Source organism: Notolabrus celidotus, chromosome 16 (genome assembly GCF_009762535.1).
Source record: "Notolabrus celidotus isolate fNotCel1 chromosome 16, fNotCel1.pri, whole genome shotgun sequence".
NCBI lineage: Eukaryota > Metazoa > Chordata > Actinopteri > Labriformes > Labridae > Notolabrus > Notolabrus celidotus.
This window is the reverse complement of record NC_048287.1, coordinates 27955033-27982925: the sequence shown is the minus strand read 5'-3', so window position 1 is coordinate 27982925 and position 27893 is coordinate 27955033. Positions and strand designations below refer to the sequence as shown.

Here is a 27893-nt window from a genome sequence, read left to right as displayed (position 1 = left end):
ATGCGACGCTCATCTCACAGAGCCGATCAATCTAGTCGACAGGAAGAGACTCCCCTTTTTTCCAGAAAGGAATTCTGAATGTTTGTTTATTTATTCAGACAATTTTAGTTATCTTGCAGTTATAACAAAACAAAAGAAAAGCGTAGTAGAAAACACATTTTATTTCAGGCCCACTAAGGGCCCCCCTCCCCACTTGGGCCCTAGGTTGTCAGTCCCAATTGACGCCCCACTATGACGCCCCTGTCTGTGCATGTGCTGCCTCACTTTAAGAAAATTAAGGAAAAGGGAGGGAGAACATCTGTAATAAAGCGGCCTAAATTATAAGTTTTGATGCAGTTCTTCATGAAAAATGACTTGGAAATAATCAAATATTCCTATATAATATATTAGATTCCTCTGAGCTGCCGTAGACGTCCTCCTGCTGCGGACGTTCTGGACTTCAGCGGCGACAGCTTCTACTACTCGTCTCATCACTATCACCTCACTCTCTTACTCCCCTCTATCTGTCTTTCCAGAACCAACTCGGTCGAGGCATGATGGCTGTCTAACATGAGTCTGGTTCTGCTCGAGGTTTCTGCCTGTTAAAAGGAAGTTTTTCCTCGCCACTGTAACTAGCTAAATACTGCGATGTGCATTGCTCATGATGGATTAAGGTGGGGTCAGACTGAGTCTTACCCTGTCTTGAAGTTGGGTTATAATTTGACATAGAGTGGTCTAGACCTCCTATGTTTGTAAAAGCGTCTTGAGATACCGTTTGTTGTGATTTGGCGCTATACAAATCAAGATTGATTGATTGATTGATTGAAATATTAAATACACATTTGTTAATTAAATAAAAAAATATGTATATCTATATTTATTTAGGCAAGGCTTGTTTTTGTGTTTTCTTTTGTTTAAATGTTAATGTAATTGTCTGTTTTTGTTTAATTTGTTTGTTTGTTATGGTGTATGTATGTAATATTAAAAAATATACAGAGAGAAAAAAAAAGAAAAGTGCTATATAAATAAAGTTTATTATTATTACTATTAAAAGATCTGCTCAAAACTAACTTTGTCTTTGAGACTGGAGGCGGATAGATTTAAAAGAATTTGGGAAAACTGGATGGAGTACATAACACCAATTAGGTCAGATTTTATTTGAAATGTCAATTGTGGAATAGAAACCCTAGTTCATAGCTACAGAAGTTGGAATGTTTTGTTTCTTTTGATTTTATTTATTTATTTCATTTGACCTTTTACTATATTCGCTACACTGCTATCATAGTGAAATTCTGTAAGCCGAACTGGCTAAAATACATGGCTGAATGTAAATAACCATTATGTCCTGGTCATAATTTTATTTGTGTACATGAAAAGGTACGGTCACTTTATTTTGATTGAAAGTAAAAGACTGAGGAAGTCTACGAGTGTCATGTTTAAGTTAAAGATAATGCATTTGTAAAAGAATCTAGAAAAAACACTCAGTCTTTGTGTACCAGCTGTATGTAAAGTATATGGTATAATCAATAAAAAGAAAATTAAAAAATAATAATAATAATACAAAAAATAAAAGTTCTGCTCTGTAGTGACCTTTCACAAACACATTCAGCTGGAGTGACAGTAGCATTTAGTGAATATTCACCCTGTGATAGCAAAGCAGAGGAGGAGGAGGAACACCACTCTCAGCTTATAGTTGAACGTGACCTCGCTGTTGTTCATGAACCAGCAGCTGTCATTCAGCCTTTTGACCACTGGGTGGCGCTCGAAGCCCTTCCTGCGTGAAGAACAGGAAGCAAACTTTAACGCCTGATTTCAACGTGGTCGAAATAAAACACTGAAAAAGCTTCACAGCGACATTTTTAATGTAACATCCCTGATATAAATACAAGAAGAGAAGAGTTACCTTTCCAGAAACAGGGAAAAATGACCCTGACATACCTTTCTTCGTCATGTTTGAAGGCTTCTGGAGTTCCTTCAGGTCTCACAGAGATCTCCAAATCCTCCATTAAGCAGATTCAAACCAGAGGTGTTTGTTTAAAGGTGTTTGAATGGTGTGGGAGAAACACAGCACAGTTATGTGTACAGGTTCCTGACTTTTCCTTATTGTGCAAGGACTGTACGGGAAGTGTCTGCCCCACAGACTGTAAAAGGTCTGGTCTGCCCCATAGGGTCTGCCCACACACACAATGACATAAACAGAGGGAGGAGGAGACTGGGACTGTCACAAGGACCTTCAGGTAATGAAACTGAAAGTAAGTAAGTTGATTTTATTTAGTAAAGCACTTTTCATAGAATAAAATCACAAAGTGCTTCACAGGAGAAATATTCAGATTCAAATGAAATCATAAAACAGTAAAAGAAACAGACAATAATTAAAACATTAGTCTGTAGTGTGAGTCGAAGGCCTGTGTAAATAAATGTATCGTTGAGAGTGTTTTTTAAAGGGACAACAGATACAGCTGATTGAATATTTACAGGAAGAGCATTCACTTCAAAAGCACGGTCACCTTTTGTCCTTTAGAGGAGCTTGAGGGAGAACCAGCAAGCCCCTGGTCAGAAGACCTGAGTGTAAGGTTGCCAACTTTCTCACTACTAAATAAGGGACAGGTGCACGGTGCCATGGTGGTGTGAGCATGATGTGTGAAATCAGCTTGTATTCTGATTCTGAAATGACCCTGACATACCTTTGTTCGCCATGTTTGAAGGTTTCAGGAGTTCCTTCAGCTCTCACAGAGATCTCCAAATCTGCCATTAAGCAGATTAAAACCAGAGGTGTTTGTTTAAAGGTGTTTGGATGGTGTGGGAGAAACACAGCACAGTTATGCGTACAGTTTCCTGACTTTTCCTTATTGTGCAAGGACTCTGAAAAGGAAGTGTCTGTCCCACAGACTGCATAAGGTCTGGTCTGCCCCATAGGGTCTGCCCACATGCACCATGACAGAAACAGAGGGAGGAGGAGACTGGAACTGTCACAAGAACCTTCAGGTAATGAAACTGAAAGTAAGTAAGTTAATTTTATTTAGTAAAGCACATGTCATAGAATAAAAATCACAAAGTGCTTCACAGGAGAAATATTCAGATTCAAATGAAATCATAAAACAGTAAAAGAAACAGACAATAATTAAAACATTAGTCTGTACAAGGCATGGCTGTGGGAAGTAGGGGTGCTGAGGGTGCTGCAGCATCCACTGTTGGAAAAGGCATCACACATTTTTTTCTGGATGCATAAATAAGTTGAAACAAATACATTAATTAACACAATAAATCAGTTTTTTTTCCTTGTATTCTTTTCTGAAAATGTAATGCCTGAGGAAGATTTGAGAAATAATTATAGCAATTTTAAATAATTATTCATTTTAAATGAACCTGATGCCTGGGCCCTGTGTGTGTGCCTGCTTAAAAACTAAAAGTATTTGGATAAGTTCTGTTCAATGTGCTTTACTGCCTTTTGGGTCTGTTTTACCAGGTTTGGCTTGTATGCTCTTTGCTGTACAACGGGGTATGGAAGTTGCAATTTGTGAATTTATAATGAAAAGTTATCTTGGAAGCTTGTATTCAAACCAGATGAATAGAAATAAAATGTATGTGCGTATATGCACTGACCTAAATGCAAAAAGAAAAAAAAATGCACCTCTTACTATAGCACAACCAACTTAAAGCCACTTCCCACTGCTCTGGTGCCACCACTTCAAAAGCACGGTCCTTTTGTCCTTAGAGGAGCTTGAGGGAGAACCAGCAACCCCCTGGTCAGAAGACCTGAGTGTAAGGTTGCCAACTTTCTCACTGCTAAATAAGGGACAGGTGCACGGTGCCATGGTGGTGTGAGCATGATGTTTGAATTCAGCACATATTCTGATTCTGATTCAACTGGAAATGCAGAAAGTGTGTATATGCCCTTTAATCCTTACTGTATCATTATGTAACCTCATATGAATAAGCCTCAAAGAAACCACAATTTGGCTCTTTACATCAAAAAACAAGCAAAAGAAAAATGTAATGCAAAAGAGGAGTATGACTCACCAAATGTACTTTTCCCATGGATACTTTTTGCTGCTCTTGACTAACTCATGCACCCTTTTGTCCTTTTGCACAGCCAGCGAGAAGTCCTTACATGACAAGTCACAGTTTACAGATATTTGAAGTTCATGTTTGATCAGCTCTGTGCTGCAGCTGTTTCTTGAGTCTGACCATTCAATGGTCATCAGAGAGAAAATCCTCTCCACACTTTTTTGCAGGACTTGGCGTATTTGCGTTGTATACAACTGATGCGCGTGAGGGGCCCTGTGATTGGATGACAGGCGGTGTGATTGGCACACTATTCGCCACTGCCATTTTATCTGATCTAGGATCTGTAGAGTGCAGTCTGCTGTATTTACAAGAGGTAATAGTCCATATACGGGACAATTGCGGTCCTGTATGAAACACCAATTTAGCCCAATATACAGGATGTCCCAGCTAATACGGGACAGTTGGCAACCCTACCTGAGTGACCTACTGGTGAGGTAGGGGTGGAGAAGGTCTGTGATATATTCAGGAGCCTGACCATGCAGAGCTCTATGCACAAAAACAAGAACCTTAAAATGAATCCTAAATTTAACTGGAAGCCAATGTAGGGAAGATAGAATCAGGAGGATGTGGGTTGTCCGGCTGGACTTGGTCAACAGCCTTGCAGCAGCGTTCTGGACGACTTACTGAGGCAGGTGAAAAGTGGATTACAATAGTCTTGTCGAGATGAAACAAAAGCATGAATGATGGAAGAAACATGACCGGGACAACTGTTTTATGTGGTGATCGAAGTCCATGCACTGATCCGATGTAACTCCAAGATGAAGTGGTTGAATTATAAAATGTATGAATTTATCCAAAGTACATTCCTTGTCATTATAGCTTCAAAATGTAGTTAAATCTCTTTTTTTTTTTTTAAATGCATTATGATATTTATGACAGACAATGAAATGAACGTTGTACAATAAACTCCTCAAGTCCCCGAATGTGTGAAAAAAGAGGTCATGAACCTTCTCCCTAAAATATGCCCACCAGTGAGCACAAATAAGGTCCTTTACCCTCTTTCATGCATCATTTACTGTCAAACTCTCATGGTAAAATGCAGAACATGTTATTTATCTATGAATTCACGTTGACCAACTAATCAAATTCAGATGTTTGTGGTAGGTTATAGTTCTAAATTGCTGAATGATGCAATTGTGGATAATGCTGGGACAGAAGTTAATGAACATATTTAATTTTGTGGTGTTTGTAATACTTCATATGATTGTTTTGTTTGTTTCTTAGCAGTTTCACTTAAGTCATGTGTGCAAGCATGCAAGGATGCTCATCCAAACATGAGTCTAAATGATTACAGTGTTTTATTATGTTTGTTGCTTTTATTATTTTCATTGATAATAGCACTCATGTGAAGACCGAAAGTTAGCTAGAACAAAAGTCTCAGCAAGAAAAGCCAACGTTAACAGTGCTTCATTTTATTTGTCTGTTTCAGTTTCAGGGTCCAGATTTGGACTCAGGATGACTCTGACATGGCTTACTGGGACACTCACCTCTCATCCCAAACCAGTGTCTATAACAAGCAAGTACGATAAGGATACATGGATCTCTATCAGGTGAAAGTTCACATAATGTAACCCCCACTGTGATGTGCAGACAAGCTCCTTTCAAGGCAACAAACATCCACCAACAATGAATAATTACATATAGCTGTAGATAAAGGAAACAAGCAGTCCTCAGATTTGTATTTATTATTATAAAAAGTCACACATCAACACCGTCACATCATTGATTTAAATCAATATTAGATACATGCAATTTTATCACATTATGTATTTAAGCATTACTGATTCAACACTAAGGAGTCACTTCTTTCAGAATGTATAATGTAATTTATAAATGCAGTAATATAGCCATACATGCTTCATAGATCTGATACTTTAAGTTTGGATATGCGGCAAAAATGAGCTCAGTAAAAAGTTCAATCTTTCGCATTTTAAAGAAAAAAAAAATCACTATTTAAGAATCACTTATTAAAAAAAAAAGAAATCATACTAAGTCATTAAGGGTCATCAGTGTTATTAGTACAGCTGTGTTATTTCTGCTGTTGGAAGTCCAGACGTTCACTGTGACCGCTCGCCGTTGACCGTCTGCAGGGTTCAGAGGTTTGACCTTGACCCCGCTGCAACGTCACAAGTTCAGTCCGAGCTGCAGGGTCGTTGAGGGCAGGTCAGCTTCTGTTGTTGCTCACTGAAACACAACCAGAGAGAGTATCATTTTTAAGATTCCTCACGAGTAAATAAAGATCCGAAAATATGAGAAGAATGTCTTCATGAATTTAACATTCAACAGTACAGTCAGAACCAGAATATTCAGATGTTACTAACCTCTCTAGAAGGAAGCATATCGTCTTTATTCAACCTTAAATCATGACACAAAACTTCACTTGTGTTTTATTATTATAATCTTTTTACATGAAGTGCACAAAATCAGATACTTAAGGGAGGAGCTTTTTATCTGCACAAGAAATGACACCCTCTGTAGACTGTAGGTGAGAATTAAGGGTCCATCTGTGTTAGATAGATAGATAGATAGATAGATAGATAGATAGATAGATAGATAGATAGATAGATAGATAGATAGATAGATAGATAGATAGATAGATAGATAGATAGATAGATAGATAGATAGATAGATAGATAGATAGATAGACACCACTTCTAACACTGAGCATGTAATAATTTAACTACATAAAAATAAATATAAAACTGTAAAAATATGTTTATAAAAATACTAAAATGTATTTATGTTATCTCATAAATTTATTTAAAAAAATATATGATCTAAAATATTTTTTAGATGTATTATATTGTCTAAAAACCTTAAGATAAAAATATAAATACAGTACATAAATATGCATATTTATTTATGTGTAGTATATTCTGTTACATGCTTTTATATTTATGTTGTTTCTTCTTATTTAATAAATTACATTTGAAAAAAAAAAATTAGCAATTTTTTCAAGTGAGATATTTTAAGATATGATGTGTTTTATTAATTTCACACTCATCCTGTTTCAGACTTCACTAAAGATCTGCAACATTTACTGATTGGTCCTAACTACTTCCTTTATTGTCTGATATCTTTAACCTTTTTTGGTGAATTTAGAATATTAAAAGGCAGCATTTTTGATTTCCCTTTCATTAAATGTGAATCCTCTTCTCACGTCTTTCTCCCTCCTCCTCTGATGAAGTGAATCTGTCCGTGTCGTGGAGGAAACGAGACGTCGGAGGATGTTATTCGTGTCTCCGTGACTCACTGACTGACATTTAAAGACCGTATGGTAAATCTGTTTATGGAGACAGTCATCATGAAACTATGTGGTGATGTGAGCAGGACATTTACATGTACACTCACGCGTCCTCATGAATGCACCTCATAAAGAGCAGAAGAGTTGTGATTATTCATTTAATACGATTGAAGACTTGTGTTTATTTCTGACTGCAGAGAAACACAACACACTCCCTTTATTTACTGCACTCCTTTTATTTGTCCTCTTCATTTTTTTCTGCTGAGTTTTTTTTTTTTTTTTTTTTTTAACCTTTAATGATGCTAACAATGTTCGTTTTCCCCTCCTTGTCCTCTTTCTTTCACCTTAATATAACTTTTATTAGACAGGGAGGAGGAATCACTCTCCCAGATGCTGCTGTGAGCTGAGCCTCATCACCTGCTGCTGCTGCTGCTGCTGCTGTCCACACACACACACACACGCACACACACACACACGCACACAGATGCCCCCCTTTTCTGGGTTGCAGTCTCAACTCTGTAGCCATGGAAACAGCTAAGATGCCGAGTGCAGGAGAAGTAAAAAAGGGTGTGTGTGTGTGTGTGTGTGTGTGTGTGTGTGTGTGTGTGTGTGTGTGTGTGTGTGTTTAGACGGTGAAGGTATAGAAAAATCTTCTGAAGGACACATATAGATTAAAGGTGAGTGTGTTTTTATGAATACCACCCTCACACATACACATACTGAAATCTTCCACTTTTCTCTGACTTCTTCTGCATTCTCCCTCACCCTTTCAACTCTCCTTTTTGACATCATCTTCCTCTCTTTTTTGTGCTTCCTCTCGCTCACCTGCTCGCTCACGACCCTTTCAGAGCACGCATTCACTCCAGAGCACCTCACATTACAATGAGAGCCTATATGTAATTCTATTTTACTGTCTGTGACCCCCAGAGGGAATCAAGCACCCACAACGCCTGCCTACCTTCTCCCTCTCCCTCTCCCTCTCTCTTTCTCTTTCGCTCTCTCGCCTTTTTCTTCCTCCTCTCTAAAAAGCCAGATGGGCCAGAGCCGCTTTTATTCCGGAGGCCCGGTGCACGTGCCGAGGACACAGGGCCTCACGGTGTTTAATTCACAAGCTTGAGACGCCCCCTTCTTTTAACCCCCCGTGACCAACACCATCACCCACCTCCCTCCCTCTCCCTCCACTCTCTCTCTTTCTGTATTTTGTCCCTCCTGGCCCCCCTCTATTCTGCTCTATTATCTCTTCCTCAATTACACTCTTCTCTCCTCTGTTCTGCTTTGTTCTTTTTTTTTTTGTCAAGTTTCTTGTCATCATTTCTATTTCTCATCTGATCCGCCCTCCTTCTATTCTTTACGTTTGATTTATGTCTCTTCTCTTTTCTCGCTCTCTGCTTTTTAAAATCTAAAACACCTTTTTTTTCTTCTTCCCTTCTTCACAAAAGTTGCTCTGCATGTCTAATAGATTCCACAGTATGTTTCCCACTTGTAGTTGGCTCAAGTTCAGGGAGTTCCTATTTATAAAGCATGTTTTTTAATCTCTAGATGACTTGTTTTTGTTTATTTAATTCACTTAAGTCCCAAAAAAATCTGCAAGGTTCTGCTCCTGCTGTATCTTTTGGTAAGAACTCAAAAACAGCTGATAGTTAAGGCAATATTTTTAACTTAAACCATTTGTTTTGAAAGTCAAAACCCTTTCAGATTTACTCTGAAGACTGATCTTTATTTGACATTTTAAGGTAGAGAACATACATTAATTCCCAACACATTGCAGTAGAAGTCAAAGCAATATGTGGTTACAGGTGATAGAAGAGAAAACAGGTCATTCATTTTCTTTGTTTCCTTTTTCTTAAAGGTCAGAGAGTAAATCCTGCAAACGTGCAGAGAAAATCCAAACTGCATGCTCACTTTTAAAACACACATAGTTAGATTTTTATTTACCTTCCATTCAAGAAGTACCATAAATACACTAATATTCCTCCTTGATTTTACAGATGCAGCACGGGACTCAGACGTCCAGGCTGAGTGCTGGTCGAACTGCAGCCTGCAGGCTCATTTGACCTCCTCCTCCTCCTCCTCTCACAGAGCCGATGAACCTGACAGAGAGACGCTCCAGCTTCCATCTCACCATACACACACACACACACACACACACACACACACACACACTGACCTCAGACTGATGTTCAGCAGGCCTTTTAACGGCTGAGCTGCTGTGTGAGGGGCTTTAATTAGGATAATTGATAACTTAAAAGAACAATAGGTTACATTATCACAAAGACTCAGCTTTTTAGGATTCAGGTGATGATAAGTTCTGATGTTGTGTTATTTCTTGCACCCTAAAATAGATTGTATGTTTGTTATTAGTGGCTTTCTCATGCATGCATTTTGCAAAAACTGATGCACAATTTTGAAAATACTGGATTAGTCAGAATTGAAGCTATCCTGCAGAATCTGCTCCCTTTCAGCCCCACATAGAGACTCCTGTTCCTTTATTTCAGTGCTGCCAGGTTGTCCAACAGAAACGGGATTATTTAGTGCTGTGTAATTGTTATTGAATGTGCTCGGTATTTATTCGGGATTATTCGGGTTAACGTGGAAATAATGAGGTTGCCGATCTGGAGGCGGTGTTGGGCGGTCACAGAGGGATCGATGAACACACTGAGTTAATTATGAGAAATCAATTAAAAGGAGGGAGAGGAGGAACCTGCAGGCTGGAGACGATGCCTTCTTTCTTTTTCTTTTTGCACTAAACTAAGAAGACAGGATTCATGCTGCTGATCTTTCACTGTCATAGGTGATCCATATTTGTCTTTGCCCAGCTCACACGTGCGCACATTTGTCAACAATTATCACACACAACACAAAACCACTCTCTCCCTCTGTCCTCTTCGTCCTCAATGCTCATCCTGCAGACAGCAGATCCATCAGAGACATATGTTTGGTTTCCCTCCAAAAACTCCGAGGCTGCTGCTGCTGCTGCAGGTAAATTAATGGAAATCCTATCAGTCAGGGACGTGGACACACACACTCTCTCTCTCTGTCTCCCTCCCTCACACACACGCACAGGTCAGTGGGATTGTCACCCTGATGTTGAGTCGATGGGTAAACACAGTCGGTCCGAAATCTGCAGCCCGTCTGAACCCTGCATGGACAGAGACACGCGCACTTTACTCGCAAATTGATCCCCATTGAAACCTCTTCTCAATCAGTTGCGCACGGGATAATCAGTCATTACGCATTGGCACGTCCTCACACACACTTGCAAATTAAATGCAACCTGCTTTCTATATTTTTTTATATTAAAGTGTACCTCATAGTGCAACACACTAGCAGAAAGCTTTTTTTTTTGTTGGACTAAAAAGAAGAACAAAGACATTCCTAATTTAATCTTTTAATTATAGTATGCCTTTACTGTTTACTGGAGGATAATGCGTCTGGTGTCACTAGAAGTGGCATCAGTATATAACTGGAGGAACTGGTAATATTTTCCCCACTTTTATTATAATTATGCTTTCTTTAAAATCAGTAATTGCACATCTGGTTTAGTTCAGTGCGCATGTCTCAGCTCTTGCAGCTCTCTAATAGTATAAAGAAGAAGAAATAAAGGTAAGACTTTCTTTGTCAGTTTTTCTTATTTTAAAGTTTTTGATATTCATTTGATGAGCAATTTTTCTAAGAGCATTATTTTTCGTTTAAGGAACATAAATGTATTCTAATCCTGGCATATGTGAACAAATTGCAGCAACCATTGCATTTACAGCATTATTTGAATATTTTAGCTTATATGCAAATGAGTCACATTTAGTCAGATCAAGTTATTTTCAACCTGTAATGAAAAAATTCTAAATAACAGTAGCTTACCATGTATTGCATGTGCTTCTTCTGCATTTGTTTGTATTTATTTTGGTTGAATTTACATTTATGCATCGGATGCAAATGGCCTGTTGAGGCTGCGCTGGAGGAACTCAGCAGACTTTATAATAATTTGAGGATGAAACAGAATAAATGTTGAAGAGATAAATATTTGATTTAAAGCAGTGAAGGGAGTGCAAACGAAATATAAAGCATGAATACATTATCTCAAGTACAAGTTTTAAAAAAGACTGGGAAAAAAAGCCCAACACGGCTGTTTTATTCACAATTCATGAGATGGAGGTCTATTTTTTAAATACATTTTCTTAGCAATAAATACATGAATAAATCAAAGTATTACAAATGAGTCATGGTGTATTTTTTGAATCAATTTTGATTGAATTATAAACACAAGCCCGACGACGTGAAGCAGAAAACTTTCATCTAATGCTAAATAGACAAAGTCCACTTTTCATGCATTGATTTTCCATCCAAACTGGAGTGTTTGACTTTCATTTGAATTTATTAGCCCAATAATAAAGAACACATTCAGAGGGTCATGTGATTCTTATTCCAAAGTTTCTTTATTGGGTTGTTTTTTTTATACACAGACAGACGTACAATAGATTTTGTGACATGCAGTAGTTGGAACAGAGTTCTATGGATGATGTTATAAAACACAGTAACAAAAACACCCTTAAGATCCCACCCGCCCCATAACATTGTGATTCTTGATGCTCAGAAGATATATATAATATAGAATATAAACATTTTGCTGTCTTTAAATTAAATTCACTATTAAAAACACATAGCAGAGCTCCATACACTGCTGACTTCAGCTTTTTAGGCTGATTCCTGAAATTAAGAGCATCAGAAAAATAGGCTAAAGGTTATAAAAACTGCAGAGAAATGAAGAATCAAAAACAACAAGAGAAGAGCATCCAGCTTTTTTTTTTATTTCTTTATATAATGTAAGACACATGGGTACAAAAGAATCAAAGCACATTAAACACATCCTCTCTAAAATCTTAATCAGCTTTATTTAACAGAATAACTGTCTGCTTTAACGACCTCAGCCTGTATTACAAAGCACCGTTATTATTATCTCTGAGCCCATTATGTGATTATTTGGTGACGGGCTGATCGCTCTCACTACAGACTGATTGCCTTTTTCATCAATGTGCTGGGAGCGTCTGTCACCGCGGCCCCTGGAGCCAGACTGCCCCGACCCCCAGAGGTCAGAGGTCAGCCGGCCACTCAGCCATTACTGCAACTCATCAGCCCGCTGCTAACACCAGGAACCCGGCACGTTCTTCATTATGGGTGAGTAGCCTGCAGGCCTAATAAAAACTCCTATTGTCTAACTATCTGAAAGCACTTTGAAACACGGTGTTATAACTGCTGTTACAAAACGCAGTTAGATGGAGTCTCAGATTTTACACGTGGGTTAAGTTTGGTATCCCTCCGCCGCATGCATGGAACATTCAGTGTGTCTACTTTTTTAATATTCAAATTAACCTGCAATTTCCACAAACTTTATCCTGCAGTTTTACCGAAATTAAATACTAAATGCTAATTTTAAAGACAATTTTAACACTCAAAATGCTGCAAGAAGCAGAACACTGTGTTTTTAGGTCAAGATTACCAATAATAATAATTTATTTATTTTATTTAACCTTTATTTTACCAGCTAAGTCAATTGAGAACCAATTCAAATTTACTATAACAACCAGGGGCGGATCTAGAAAAATATTTCTGGGGTGGCAAGATGGGGGGCAGTACATTTTTGAGTGGTGGCAACATGGCAGACCTCTATGCTGAATTAATTTAAAAATGTGTATTTTATTTACAATGATTGTTCTGTTTTCTGGATGTCTTTTTGAGTTTATTTGACCACATATAAAATGAGGGTGTATTCCTGCTTTGATAAGGGGACGCCCTCCCCCCTGAACAGGACAACTCTCCCCCCCCTCCCTATAAATCTAGTTAACAGACAATACATTATTAAGTCTCATTAAAGGTGCAGTTGGTAGGAATGGGGTAAAAACAAAACTGTAATTGTTTTGTGCAGGGTTTGGAAAAAAAAAGTCATAACACCGATCATTATTTCACCAATCATGGCGAAATCTTTGTGTTTCCCAATGCCTTTGTATCAAGCAATGTTATCATTCCCCTCGTTCCCGTTATCACCGACCAATCAGAGCTACTCTCCGACCCTTCGTCCTGATTGGTTGTGAAGCCGGCACTACTTCCTCATAGAACGCGCACGAGAAGTAAACAATGTTTGTTGCAACATTAGTAAAACACATGAACGCGCACAATGATCTACCAACATCAGCTTTAAGCTCCTTTATCTGTTTAAGTGAAAGCTACAAAGCATGTGACATATTGTAAATGCTATTGAGTAAGAATAATGTCCTACTGCAACTAAATGTTCATTTAAGAGCTGCATGATTCACAAAACACAGTTATTGTCCCTGAATCCTACACACCTATACTTTACTAATGTATGTTATATTTATTGCCCAATATACTGCTATTTGCTCAGGAATTGAGGCATCTACCAGCTAAAGTTACAGTTTTAGCATGGCTACATTAACTAATGTATTTCCCTCTCCTGGTATATTCATGATCACACATTTTGTTAGATCTAGTCTGCTTTTTTAATACTTAAAGTTGAATTCAGCCAATATTTAAAGCCTACATTTTCATCCTACATATACAAAACTATATTAAAGCAGACAATTCTCAGCATTATGTCCGGATTGCATCTTCATCACAACTCTGTGACTGTAAAGTTGTGCAGCTCAGCTTAAAGCGTAGGCTATATATAATAATAATATTTCCTCTGTTGCTCCGTGGAAAATAAGGATCAGGACTGTCCAGCCGCTGATAAGAAAGAAAAGCCCCTCCACATATAGACCTGCTCCTACCCCCTGTGGTGCACTGTCATGTCAGTGTAACTCAGAAGTCTAAACTGAATTAACTCTGAATTATCTGATAGCATCTGTGTGTATATTTTTAATTTGTGCTTTACTGTATCAAAATACTGTGCCGTCAGCAAAATGGAAACAAGAATCCCCAGCATGTAAATGTTGAATCAAGTATCTTTTCTGATCCGTGTAGCGTGCTCTCTCTCTCTCTCTGTCCAGCTGACGCCTGATTTATGAACCTCCAAATAATTAACCACAATCATAATACTCATTGTACACGGCCTCTCGTTGTTGCGTGTATTGACGTCTGTGTAAACCTCGTAGTGGTCGACGTTTGACCGGCGCTCCTCAATAAATAGTGGAAATGAAGCTTGGGAGGTCGGGGAAACAGTAACTCCCCTGGATTGATTTCCAATAATCTGGTCATTGCCCGTCTGATCCGCAGGATGCTGGCTGCAGGGAATTGTCGGCTCTTGTCCTCCTGGCTGTTGCTGTGGTGACCGGTGTGGAGATAATAGCAGTTAATGAGATATTAACCCCCGCGTACGGGAGAGAGGAAGTGATGGAAAGACTAAAAGACTGGATTCGTCGATTGATGACCCCGGATCAATACTGTTCTGTTACTCGCCGTCAGTAACAAGCAGCATGACGCCGTCCCTTTGAGGCTGAGGAGGTAAATCCAATTTCTCTTTATGGACACTCACATTATAACACGCATTAACAAATATATATAAACACACCCGAACATGGACAAAGACTGACACACTCATTCACACACTGCAAGTCCAGAAAAAACACACACAGCAGTGGCTGCATGGTTGGCTCTTTGTCCAGCTGGTTAGGATGCAAGCAAGCGATCATGCCCTCAAGGTCAAAGGTCAATTTCATCCCAGACGTCTGACCTCAGCCCAGGAAAGGTCAACCTCTCTGGGCCAAGAGTGTGTGTGGGTTTTTTTGTTTGTGTGTGTGTGTGTGTGTGTGTGCGAGGGTCGACGGACAATAAGGTGAGAGCACAAGTGAAATATAGTGTCAGTTGTTAAATATTAGAATGTGTGTTTGTGTGTGTGTGCGTGTGTGTGTGTTGCAGTGCTCGAGGCAAAGTGAGGATGGTGAGTCTGTAAGGATTTTATGCTGATCATTCCTCTGTTTTTATTCATGCTTTGGTTTTTTTGTACGAATGTTTTCTTGTAATCTGCAGAAACGAGTTTTAGACGATTAACTGAATGAAATGGAAAAGAGGAAATAAAAGCTCGGGGGACAAAAGGAGCACAATGACAGATTGGTATCTAGTTGCAGTTTTCCTCAGAGATTGTCCTCCTCTTCCTCCTCGGTATCACTTTGCCATCATTTCATGCTTCTCCTCTCACTTTTTCTTCTCTCTACTTCTGCTCAATGTCCCCTCGTTCCTTCATCTCTTCACAGCTTTTCTGGCGAATCATCAGCTGACCTTGACTCACAACCTCGTGTAACACCCTCACACACATACACACACACACACACACACACACACACACACACACACACACACACACACACACACACACACACACATACAGAAATACACAGTCAGGCTTATGGTCTCTCCTGTGGACGGCAGCTTGCATTCAAGTAGACATCGACACACCTTCCATTGTGGCCGGCTGCAGCAGGTTCTTTCAGGAGTATCAGATATTTTATATGTGTAGAAATTTATGAATGATAACTATATTCTTTTAAAAAATATATATATGATTCAGTACAGAATATTTACATTCTGGCAAAAATTTTGCAATATTCATTCCAATATTTTTGAGTGATTTTGTCATGTCTTGCAGACCTTGTGCAGCCTACAGGAGGTGAAACACTGAGGGAACAGCTGGGGACTTGTTTTAGTTTATTGGCTTTGGTACAGAAGACGTTATGTTTCATAGGAAGTAGTTTCAAGGTAAAAGATCATATAATCCACAGTGAGAAGTTTGATTTGCCGCCAGGCTAATGTGTGGAATAAAATCATCATGACCGTACTAAAGAGGTTCAATTCATTTTATCTGGTCTGAAATGGGATTACTCCAAGTCTTTTAATTCAAATTGTTTAAGGACGTTGCTTTTTAGTCCATTAATTTAGAGGCTAGCACAGAGGATATAGTAGGAAACTGGGAGGGGTGACATGCGGCAAAGGGTCATGGGTCAGATTTGAACCTGCCTGCTTTTGACGACTATAGCCTCTATACATGGGGCGCACCATTTAACCATGAACTAAACTGCCTCCCCCTTTAATACAACCTGGTTTAGGTTTGTCTAGATGGTTGCTGTAATTCTAATTCTTTATAGTGTTAGACCAGAGATCATTAGACAGGTAAACTCTGCTGAGGCTTTTAAGAAACACCTTAAAACCTACTTTTATTCCATTGCTTTTAATTATGTTTAACTTGTTTAAACATGTTTCTATTTTAATCTTTGATTATTTTTCCCATATTGTTTACTCTGAACTATGTATTGTCTCTTTTGGTGCTGGCTGTGTATAGTCTATGGCTGTTTTCGAAACGGCCTGCTACATACCACCTACAAATGTAGTAGGCAGTAGGTACTGCCTACCTCATACTGAGTTTGAATTTAGTCTGTAGTCTGACTGGTCTGTTGGGTTTGGTCTGCAGTATGCTGGGCCAGACGTCACTGGATTTTCTGGTTTCAGAAAGCGGAAGTAAACAACGGCCAAGCTGATAGAGAAACTGCTTCTTCAGCATCCACTTATGATTTAAAGAGTTAAGTGGTTAAAAAGAAAAGAAAAGAAAAAGTGGAATGAGCGCTGTGCATTGTGGGAAACAGTACGCAAGGCAGACTGGTCCGGTGCATACTGTGACATTTTCAGAATCAGTACGACAGCCGGGTAGTTTTGGCTTACTGCAGATTTTGCTCTTGTTCACATACTACTTACTACATACTGAATTTTGGCCAAATGTACTGCTGCTAGTGTAGTAGGAGGTTTCAAAAACCGCCTGTGACTGTTCTTGTGAAGCACTGCGGTTCAGAACATGTTTTGCCTTTAAGGTGCTATATAAATGAAATAAACTGAAACTTAGACTACAACTTTGAGAGTACATTTAAATGAATCAACTGGGTGTATTCATACTTATTTTGACATCATGTATTCAGTGATAAATCTGTGTCTCATTTAACCGTCACTCCCAATATGCATACAGTTTTCTCTATTTAAAATCATCCATCTAAAGTCAGTCTGTTAGGCACAAGTGTGAAATGTCTGCATCTTAAAATTCCCCTTAAAAATGGCGTTAACTCTCTTCCTCTGTCTGCTAGTAACCCCAGAGTGCATTGTCTAATTTTATGGATGCAAGGTGACCATATACCTGTAAGTTATGAGGCAAAATATCATGGTGATGAGGGAGTGATTTTAGAAACTGATGCATGATGATAAAAACGTATGCATGTCTTTGAGTACTTTAATTTACCCATGTGTTTATGTATCCTATCTCTCATATCAGCACTAGACCAAATCAAATCGCCTCCTCTTCCTCTGATTTCTCCTCCATGAACACCATCTGATCAACACAGAGTCACTCCTCACACTCTCCCGCCACCACAGAGGAATTAAGTTCAAGGTTTCCCTCATTCTGACCATTTCCCCCGTATGTTCCTTCTTGTGTTCGCAGCAAATTACCACAATCAAAGGATGGCGCCAGCTACCAGCCTCCTCCCTTTTCTCCATCAGAGTCCTTGCACACCAATCTCGTCATCCCAGAGGTTCAAAGATGAAGGTGAGTGGAAAGGAAGAGGAGGAGGAGGAGGAGGTGGACGGTAGAGGAGGGGATGTAGGATGAAAGCGGGGTGGAAATACGCCTGGCCGAGCACTTGTGTTTCCATCCCTCCCCTTCACCCCTCCTCTGCTCCCCAAAAAAACATTCTTTTCCTTCTTCCAGCTCTCGTTCACCCCCTAATCCCTCGCTACTCCACTGCATATGTTTCCTAATCCGAAGTGTGTGGGAGGCCCATGAACCCCTTCTCCTCCTCCTCCTCCTCCTCCTCCTCCTCATCCACCTCCACCCTTGCCTTTCTCTGGGCGGCTGTAATGCTGTAACCTGCCTCTGTTCGTCTTTCTTTTAGCCCTGATCTGTCCGTCTTTCTGCAGCTCTTATCGTTGGAGCGCAGAGTGAACCAGCCTGCCCCCTCCTAAAGCTTCATCTCCATCCCCTCCTCTGCTTTCTGGAACTGTATTCTTCTTTTCCTTTATTCTAATAATTTATCTTAATGTCTTTTACATCTGTTTTCTTTTGTTGTATCCTCTCCTTGTAAATAATCACATGGGAATAACATTGTTAGATGCTTAAACTCAAAATAAATGCAGCAGAAATGGATTCAAATGGACTTGTTTTTGTACATTTCTCTAAAACCTCAAATAATAGATCAAAAACCAAAAAATGTACCAAACCTATGACTCGAAACGCAGACCAAAACTTACAGTGAGTAGATAATAAAACCACTGATTGTTTATGTAACTTATTTATAGGTCCACGACTTCATGAATGATTGAAAATGTTGTTATAAATTGTAAAATATCAAATGAGTTATCCCTTCTTTCATCACTTGATTATTTTGACAAGTTTCCCTGCTGCTCATTCATCCCTTTCCTTTCCTGCTAGCTGTCTTATTTTCTTTCAGGTGATTTTCCTCCCTCTTCTCCCTCATTTCAGGAGCTCTCTCTCACTCACACACACACTCACACTCACACACACACTCAGGCACACACAGACTTTTTGTTCTGCCTCTTCTTCTTGCTTTACCCCATTACTGAATAGTATTCCTGCAGCCCTTTGTGAAGCCTTGTATAGGCACATGCCAAGTCAAGTTATTTCAGAGCGGTTTCAATGGAATTACCCCCCAAAATAATCTCCTTTTTTATCCCCCCCTTCAAAAAAAAAAGTAGAAAAGGACTGAAGAATAGAAGAGAATAATGTAAAACGAACCAGCACCCTTGACACAGAATAAGCCTGTACTTGCACACCAGAGGAACATGGGAGTATGAAAAGATCAGAGAGTCTACATATTTAAGACGCACAGAGGAATCTGGATATGAACTGTGGATAAAAGCAGGGATGTAAAGCCACCTGAACTCAGCTTACTCTACTTTGTATGTGCAGAACAGAGACGACTCGCCTTCTGAGCTCAGAGACGGAGAGACCTAAATTTAAGGAGCATGGGACTGTGAGCTACAAAGGGTCTTGAAAGGGAACAGTGTTGTTTCTGTTCCATTTGAAGCTTCAGTAAACAGATTTGAGTGCTTATGAAATAATTAAAACGCAGAGAACAAAACTGAGTCCACTCTGAATGCACACTTATCACATCCAGAGAGATGACGCCTTTAAAAGTGAAGTACATTCAAATTTCAGGTTCACAAGCAAACAAAGCTCTGGGGTCAAGGGTCGTAGCAGCTGCAGCTACACACATATACTTATCAAAACTGAGTGATGCTTGTTTGTTACAAATTATCCTTAAATGAAATAAGCTGAATAGGCATCAGTGTATATTCTGATGAAGCTACTGCACTCAGATGCAAATAGAGCATGTTTTAAATCCAGTATATATATCTTAACATTCAGCATTGTTTCTCAGCTCTAAGCTCTACGCCTCTTCCAGCTCTCCACGTGACTCCCTCTGTCCTTGTCTCCTCCACTTGGTTTGTATTGATTGTTTATTTAATTATTGGGAAGTGAAAGCTTTTCTTGTATTCAATAGAAGCTTTATCCATGAGGGAAGTTTCTTCCTCTCAGTCGATGCTGTGCACAATGCGAAAAGTCAGAATAGCGAGCCTTTAATAGCTGAAAGGTCACAGTTTGTCTCATAAAACTGCAACCTTGTTGGTTTTATTTCAGCCTGAGACATTATTCTTATTATATCATCCCCTCTCTCACACCTCATTTCTTGACCACCTCTTCACACGCCGGTCAAATCAAGCGACAACCTCCGGTCTCAAAATATGAAGCCCATGAGGAAGTGTTATAAACTGCAATTCATCGAGAATCCGCTTGAGGCTGGCTGCAGAAACACAGGAAACCACATACACACCCATTCAAAAGAGACGATCTTTGCAGCAGAAATAAACATGTTTACAGCCTGGTTCAAAAAAGGGCTTCGGCCTACGTAGATAAATTCTCTATTGGTACACAAGATATTAAGATTGTGAGTTTTTGTCCAGATAAGGACATGACTGACTTAATTGACAGGTGGGAACACATAGCTGTTGGCTAGGAGGCTCAAACCCCGCCTCTTTACGTCACACTAAGTTTGGTTGAGTTCAGCATTTCCAATATGGCTGCCGCCGTCGATTGGCTTCAAAACAGCGCTCAGGAACAGATGGGTGACGTCACGGATACTACATCCATCTTTTATACAGTCTATGGGTCAAATACAGGGGTAGATCAAATAAAAACAATAGATACTAGGGATGGGTATTTCAAGCCAAAATACCATTCCATAACCACTGTCATTTATTCTGCGGTTATTCGTAATCAAGCTCTGACATTAGGCTTGAAACATCAATGAGACAACAGCGACTGACACAACATTTGTTGTGCTGCAGGTGTAGGCAGTAAGAGTAAACAGTCCACGACACACCTGTCCTGTTAAAGGTCCGTTTGTGTGGCAGTCACATTAAAAAGCACTGGGACGAGTTGCTGCCTGTAGCGGAAACTGGCAGCGCCTTTATGCTGATGATTCTGTGACGCTTCTTACATTTTACAGCCATGCTCAGTCACGACAATTTCCTCTGTTTCTGAATCTCAGAACTACACACACATTTCTAGCGACTGTCTCTTATGTTTTCTTCTTCTTCTTATCTTCTATTTAATGCAGTCAAAATTCTTCTCCCCCTGTTGGCTACTTAATGCGGTTAGCAAACAGCTTTAAGACGTTCTTTAGCCACCGTCTGGCGGGAATACCATATTACAACCAGGCATCAGTGAAAACGATGAAAAATGATGCTTTTAAAATAGATGATATTCTATCTATATAATAACTCTTAGATTTTTAATAAGTGAACATTTTTATCTGGACTCCTAATAGTCCAGATAAAAATGTTATGACAGGTGGGCAGGATTACCTGTAATAAGGAGCCTTCTAATTGGCCCAACAACAGGATTTACTCTCTTTCATACTTCCGTTCTATTGGACAGAATACACTGAGACAAAATACTTTAGAAAAATAATAAAACGAAATAGAAAATAGATGAAATATTTAAAACGTAACCGTAGGTAGATTACTAGGCCACAGTTATTTATACTATTACTTTTAATTACTTTTTAAAGAGCTGACACAATAAGTTATGTGGGTTACAAAGTCATGAGTCTTATCATTTGACTGAGTTTTGTATTTATTGATGGATTTAGCTTGAATTAACCCTGCTTTACGGCAAATCTTTTCACTGCAGCAGACTATTTTACTTGTAAGCACCAGAGATGTTCTTCAGGGACTCATTTCGTAGTTGATTAAATAGAAATTTAAGTTCTGACTCCTGACTAGTCTAAAGGAAAGAAAACACTCAGAAAACAGTCAACATTGAGCACATTTTATTTAACCTGGCTAAACATAGCGTCACTGAGTCTATGGGTGAAAGATTGCAATAGCAATAGCAATTTTATTTATAAAGCACATGTCATTACTTGTAAGCTCAATGTGCTTTACATGGAGAATTAAAAACATATAAAGAAAAACAATAAAAACAAACAGATGTGATATTGGTTTGTCGATTGTGGCTACCATTAGTAGAGCTTGCACCACCAGCCTTCAGTCCTCCTTGCAGGTTAGCGCCCACATGCCTGTGTTGGTCACGCATTGCTTCAGGTGGTTACATACCAGTTTAAACACACACATTTTACTTATTATATTTTGTGTATTAATAAAGTCACTGACACACTACCATACTTCTAACTATAGAACCATCTCTGTGTTTGTGCACCATGCAGTAGTAATCTTGGCAAACGCACTACACTCTCTTTTTATGGTCTCACACATGAGTGTCAATACAAGCTATCCAGATCTCTATATAAGAGCATTTCTATTGTAGTTCTACCAGTGTGTGAGTGTGTGTGTGAATCACCGTCCATTCTATAAGTGTGTGTCAGTTCACATTTGTAGAGGCGTGTAAGCACGTGTGAACCACCTCAGGCATTCACATACGTGTTCCTATGCGCCCGTGTGTTCATCAATACATATATATATCCACGTGCACGAGTGTGTGTCAGTGCCAAGTGTCATATCGATAGGTTAATAGCTGCGGTGTCAGATTCAGTAACTCTCTGATTAGTTGACAGTTCACTAATCCACACACCATCCTGAGTTATTGGCCCGGCCCATTGATTTCCAGCCTGCCAGCCAAGCCAGGAGGAACTCAGGGGTCGTAAGAGAGCCTGCCGCTATTGATTGGCCCCAGATCAACCCCACCACCACCTCCCTATAACACACACGCACACACACATACATACATATCTACCCCACCACCTCCCTACAATGCACGCACACACACACACACATACATACATAACCCAACTGCAGTGCTCCGGCGTGCAGCCTCACCATACCTTCAGATGGTTTCTCTCTGCATCTCTATGACTCGCCCCTCGCCGCCTCTCTCTCCTCGAGTGTGCCGTCGGGTGTATTTGTATCATGTTGTGGTGTCATCTCCATCAGTCAGTCTTTTTTTTGTGTGCGAAATATTTTTATTGACAGATTTTTATGAGTTGTAGGAGGCATCTAACAAAACTGCTTCCCTCCCTCTCCACCGGCTCGGGCCCCACTGCCAGTTCTTTCACATCCTTTCATATCTCTATCAGAACACCGGAGTGATACTCCTCCCAAAATCTGGTGATAAGACAGACAATCGTTCACTGCTTGTAGACTTGACAGGTTAGAATATTTCTGGTTTCCTATTTTACAGAGAAAGAATCACAGGTCAGTTATAAACATTGCATACTGTGGGAGATATTTATATATAGAGAGATATATTTTTGGGGGGCATTTTCACCTTTAATGGATAGGACAGCTGAAGAGAGACAGGAAGTAGAGAGTGGGGGAAGACATGCACCAAATGGTTGATGCCAGGAGTCAAACATGACCAATGGCGCCCCACAACGAGATATTTTTATCATGAGAGTTGAAGTTTAGGTGATCAGGTTTGAATACCATTTTTCTTGAGAAGAAGAAAGAACAATTTACAATAATTTTTGAAGGCCTGCATAGTTTAGACTCTAGTCCTCAAAATATTGTAACATTTTGGATGGAGGATCACTTTCAGACTTCGTCATGTGCAATTTTTGTGGTCAAAATCTCCTCCCCCAAAAATAGCCAACGTGTTGTGTTGGAGTGGTTTGCATCCAGCTTTTGTTTGGACCCTGATCAGGTTTCCTAAAGCCTGGTTTATACTTCTATGTTTAAACAACCATATAGCCTACACTTGTAGGTCTTTGCAGCCCCTGTACCTACGCGGAGGCCGATGCACACCTCCTCAAAAATGTAACTATAGTCTGCTTGGTGGCATATTTCCTGGATTTATAGCTCTTCCTGGATATCTGCACATCGGCCATTTATTTAATCTCCTCCGACGTCTCCTCTCTATTCTTCCCTGTAATCATTGCTGTATGATAAACAGCAACATGTATCAGCTGTAAATCAACATTCGGAATCACTATGAAAAATTAGAAAGAAAACGTAGCTGGGCCGAAAACAAGCGTCTTGACTTTCAGAGAGACCAAACTGCCCCCGAGTGATTTGGCGAAGTATTGCTGCGCGACTTGAACACATCAACACACAAGTATGTAGAGCTCACGTCCGCTTCAACCACTGCTGTGTAGGGTCGACACTGAGGTATAAACCAGTCTTAAAGTTAGGATTCAAAGATCTCAAATAGACAGGGGCCTCTGGATAATCCGGATCAGTCTACCCATAAATCCGTCCTGGACTAAAATGGATCTTCGAAGTGTGCTATCAAGCAAGTACTCGACCCTGCTTGTATAAAAAAGGCTACCAAATGGGCCCACACCCAAAAAGACAGATTTTAAAGTGTAGTGTGTACCCAGTCAGCTGGCAGTCGAAGATGACCACTGATGTACTTTACTTAGAAGTTCAAGAGTTTGAGAGATTCACCCCAATAAAGGATAGGAATGGATTTTATTCGTGAACAGACCTTAGATATTTTGGCTTCATTGGCCCTTTCATACAGTCAGTATACACAAACTATCTCTTACATACACACACACATCCTCATTATGGTGTCAGATGTAGCCTATATATTTGGCAATCACCTCTTTGGAACAGGAAAAGTCCTGGTTCTTATCAAGTCCGTACAAACTACCAACTACTCCCCACTAATGTTGGTAATTCCAGGATCTCAAACAAAACAGTTAAACACTCCAAAAGTACATATCCTCTGAGTCACGCAGCCTTAACATAACCATAGGGGACTGTAACAGATGAGGAAGTAGACCGGACTTATGCAGGATGCAGCCTGCGCCAAGTAGTTGGAACACACACCTGCCCTTGAACCAAACTCCTGCATTGAGGCTGCTGGACTCCCTTTTTTTAAAGCATTGCCCAGAGAGGCACAAGTGTGAGAATATATTATGAAATCCTTTCTGCCTGCTTGGACTTCTGGCAAGAAAAAAACTCAGTGCCTGTTTTGACTGCAAGCCAAGGACCTGCTGGGGGAGACTAAAATTAAGCCATCAGGAATTATGAAAAGCTGAAGACTCTTTTCTCGGCCTCGCTCGTCCCAGGGTGTCTTTAGAATCATCTAGCAGTGCTCGAAACACCCTCGACAAAAGAGCAGAGTGTTATAGTTTGTTAAATTTTAGATTTAGTCTCATCATAATGTTGCTCTGCTGGTTTTATTAAAGCATGACCTCCTGCCACAAGAGTAAATCCCCCCCTTCCTCACCAGCTTAGGGCTAAGAGGCTGCTTCTTGTGAAATGAAGTTTTAGTCACAAATGAGGGTCAAAAATAGACAAAAAGATTTCACCTTTATTTGGTCTGGAGAGATCTCATGACCCATCCAGTGGCGGTTCTGGGGAAGGGCCAACAGGGGCCAGTAACCCTGTAAAACTGAACCTGGACTCCCCCTGTGGCCCCCCCTCCACACCAAAATAATATTATACAATAATTAAAGCTTCGGTATCGCGCCGATGTTACAGGTGGAACACATGCGTGTGGCACTTGGTTCCAGTCTCTTAGGGCCCGATCTACTAAGGGTTTGCGTGTATAAATGAATATGAAGAACATGCAGATCATCAGACCGCGCAAAATACTTGGAGGAGGAGATGCAAATGTAATCATTTAGTACACGCAATATGATCTATCAAACCTGAAGCAGATAGCGGGCGGTATTTTTGCGTCTATATTTAGCACGTTTGAATGGCAGGTGCAAACTGGCACAGCGTTACGCACACATGGCTACGGTCAATGCAAAGCTCATCATAACTTTACAACATGCCCACAACAGAGGGGCTTACAAGCATCACTACAGTTTTTACACACAGTTTATGTCATTTTGAAGTCAATCAAACGGACATGAAGTCTAACAAACCAAGAGAACAACACAAATAAATAAATAAAACAACACAAATTCAAAGCAGTTCTGCACCACGGATAGCGACCGCATCATTCTGACACCCACTTTAACTTTTTCAACTAATGAGAGCACAGAAGGTCACTGTATCAACAGCTATAAAGTTTAGTAAAATTGGCACAGCGGCCCACATCTTCACATATAAACAAAAAATCAACATGAAGTACTCCGCCTACTCACTACTGTTTGAAGGAGCCTTAAGCTCCGCGGACTTGTCCACGATGCACTGTATGTCCATTTTCTTTTCTCTGTCATTCTCAATAGATAACATGATATGTCCACTCTGTCCCACCGTTCTCATCAAGGGTTTTTTTGTTAGTTTTAACTTGGAGAATGAGCGCTCAGAAGGTGCAACGTTGACGGGAAGAGTAAAAAATAAAAGCAGGGACAGGCCTCATCAAATTGCTCTCTAAACTCCATCAAAACGCTGATTGCGTTTTGGAGTAGAGTAGATGCGTTTAGTTCATCGGCAGATCTTCTGTTTTTTCTCACAGCATTCACCTTTGCTGGAGTTCCCCGATGTGTTTATTTCCCTCCTCCACAAAGACCTCCAACTCCATGACTTCAAACTTCATTTATCGCTTAAGACCACTCTGCTCTCTCAAACTCTCCATGGTGACAGCCGATAGCACACGCAAAATGCTCATTAAAGGGCGGTCGGAATCACTTTTGCACTTGTTATCATTTGCGCACGCAGTCATAGTAGATCACCCGCAACACGCCCAGAAATAACACGTGCAAAATTATTATTTGCACACGCAAATTAGCGCTCATTATTTGGGATCTTAGTAAATCAGGCCCTTAGAGCGATAAGGGACTCATGTTGAGTGTAAACAGCCAAACAGCTGCTGTCAGTCTGCATTTGATATAGTACACAGTAGTATATATGTCTAGTATATAGGGATGCACTGATGTTTTGCCAGTTTGTTCTCAGCTGGTTCTCGCCCTTCTCAGTCTCTTTTGTCAGGGTTGAATGTGTCCCTCTGACAACACCCTTGGCCCCAGCCTGGCCCCCCCAGTAAAATTGGTCTAGAACCGCCACTGGACCCATCTGGAGAAGGTAGACTTAGCCGTGGAAAAGAATGTCTTCAGAATTTAGCTAAGCCTGCTACCAGCCTGGAATTGAAGCAAAATGTTGATGTATGATTGACAGTGGGATTTTCATTCTGATCACATATAAGCAGTTTCTCATAATCTGAATAATCTGGCTCTTATCTTTGAAGTCATGCCAGCAGTTGAATATGTTGCCTATAACTACATCATACATCCTTCTATCTGTACACATGCTCTTCTTAACTGCTCCTCTCTTCGTCCCTCTTCTTCTCCAGGTTCTGACTTGATCTTGACTGAGAGCTGAACGATGGAGCTGTGGGAACTGACGATCTGGATCCAAACCTGCAGCTTCACAAGCAATTTACCAGGTAGATACTTCCAAATACGCCGATGCACAAGCACATCCACCACTGCTGTTATCCTCCTCTCGACATTCTCAACATTCCCAACCCCTCTCGTATTATTTCAACCCTCTCCTCATTCCTCCGTCTGCTCCCTCCATCTCTCCTCGGCCTCTGTGTAAGCATCGGGGTGGGCTGGGGTGGCGGCAGCAGCGGGGGGTTGTTAAACATTTTTCTTCCTTCTTAATTGTTTTGACTTGTGCCATTGGCATCCCGATTAGGCCCCATTGATTTCCCACTGCTAAGTGCATTGATTTCTACATTTCTCATTGATCCCCGCTTCTAAATCTACCCACACACACACACACACACACACACACACACACTCACACACTTACTCTGTTTCTGTCTCTCTTTTCCTCCATGGACACCACGCAGGCCCAGCTTGTACAAGTAGATGCGTGTGTGTTTCTGTGCGTGTGTGTGTGAGCCAGTGAGTGAAAGGACAAAGATGGAGGCAGGTGAAGAGTTATATAAACACCAAGGAGGAGAGGTTGGAGTTGTGTCGCTGGTCTTTATGTTGCACAGGAGAAGAACCTATGTTTTTTCCACCAGTCATTTTTACTTTACAAGGACTGCAGAAAAAATGAGGTAGTTAAACAAAGATGTAGAAATAAAAATGTACCTTACAATTATAAATATGAAAAGATAGCAGAGGTGCACCGATTGTTGGAAACCAGGCTGCTACAGATGTTTAAAATAACAATTTAGCCACCAGGCACTTTGTATTTCTTCTTGTCTGTTTATAAAATGATAAGA

General features: G+C 40.1%; 1 protein-coding gene and 1 long non-coding RNA gene across 3 annotated transcripts in view; both read left to right on the top strand.

Annotated features, from left to right (window-relative positions):
- Nucleotides 1–1771: 1771 nt before the first annotated feature.
- On the top strand, nt 1772–10858 carry LOC117827522. Its single transcript, XR_004634233.1, has 5 exons — nt 1772–2231; nt 5477–5597; nt 7235–7324; nt 7656–7968; nt 9280–10858. It is a non-coding gene; the product is annotated as an uncharacterized LOC117827522 (long non-coding RNA).
- A 1455-nt stretch (nt 10859–12313) lies between these two features.
- Nucleotides 12314–27893, top strand: part of LOC117827502 (POU domain, class 2, transcription factor 2) — a 109599-nt gene continuing 94019 nt past the window's right edge. The window contains exons 1-4 of one of the 2 annotated variants that reach the window (XR_004634228.1): nt 12314–12463; nt 14519–14746; nt 17721–17825; nt 18172–18422. The gene's annotated coding sequence lies outside the window, so the exon portion shown is untranslated. Of the gene's footprint in view, nt 12464–14518; nt 14747–17720; nt 17826–18171 lie in introns of those variants that run through there. The other variant, XR_004634227.1, reaches the window with a different exon arrangement.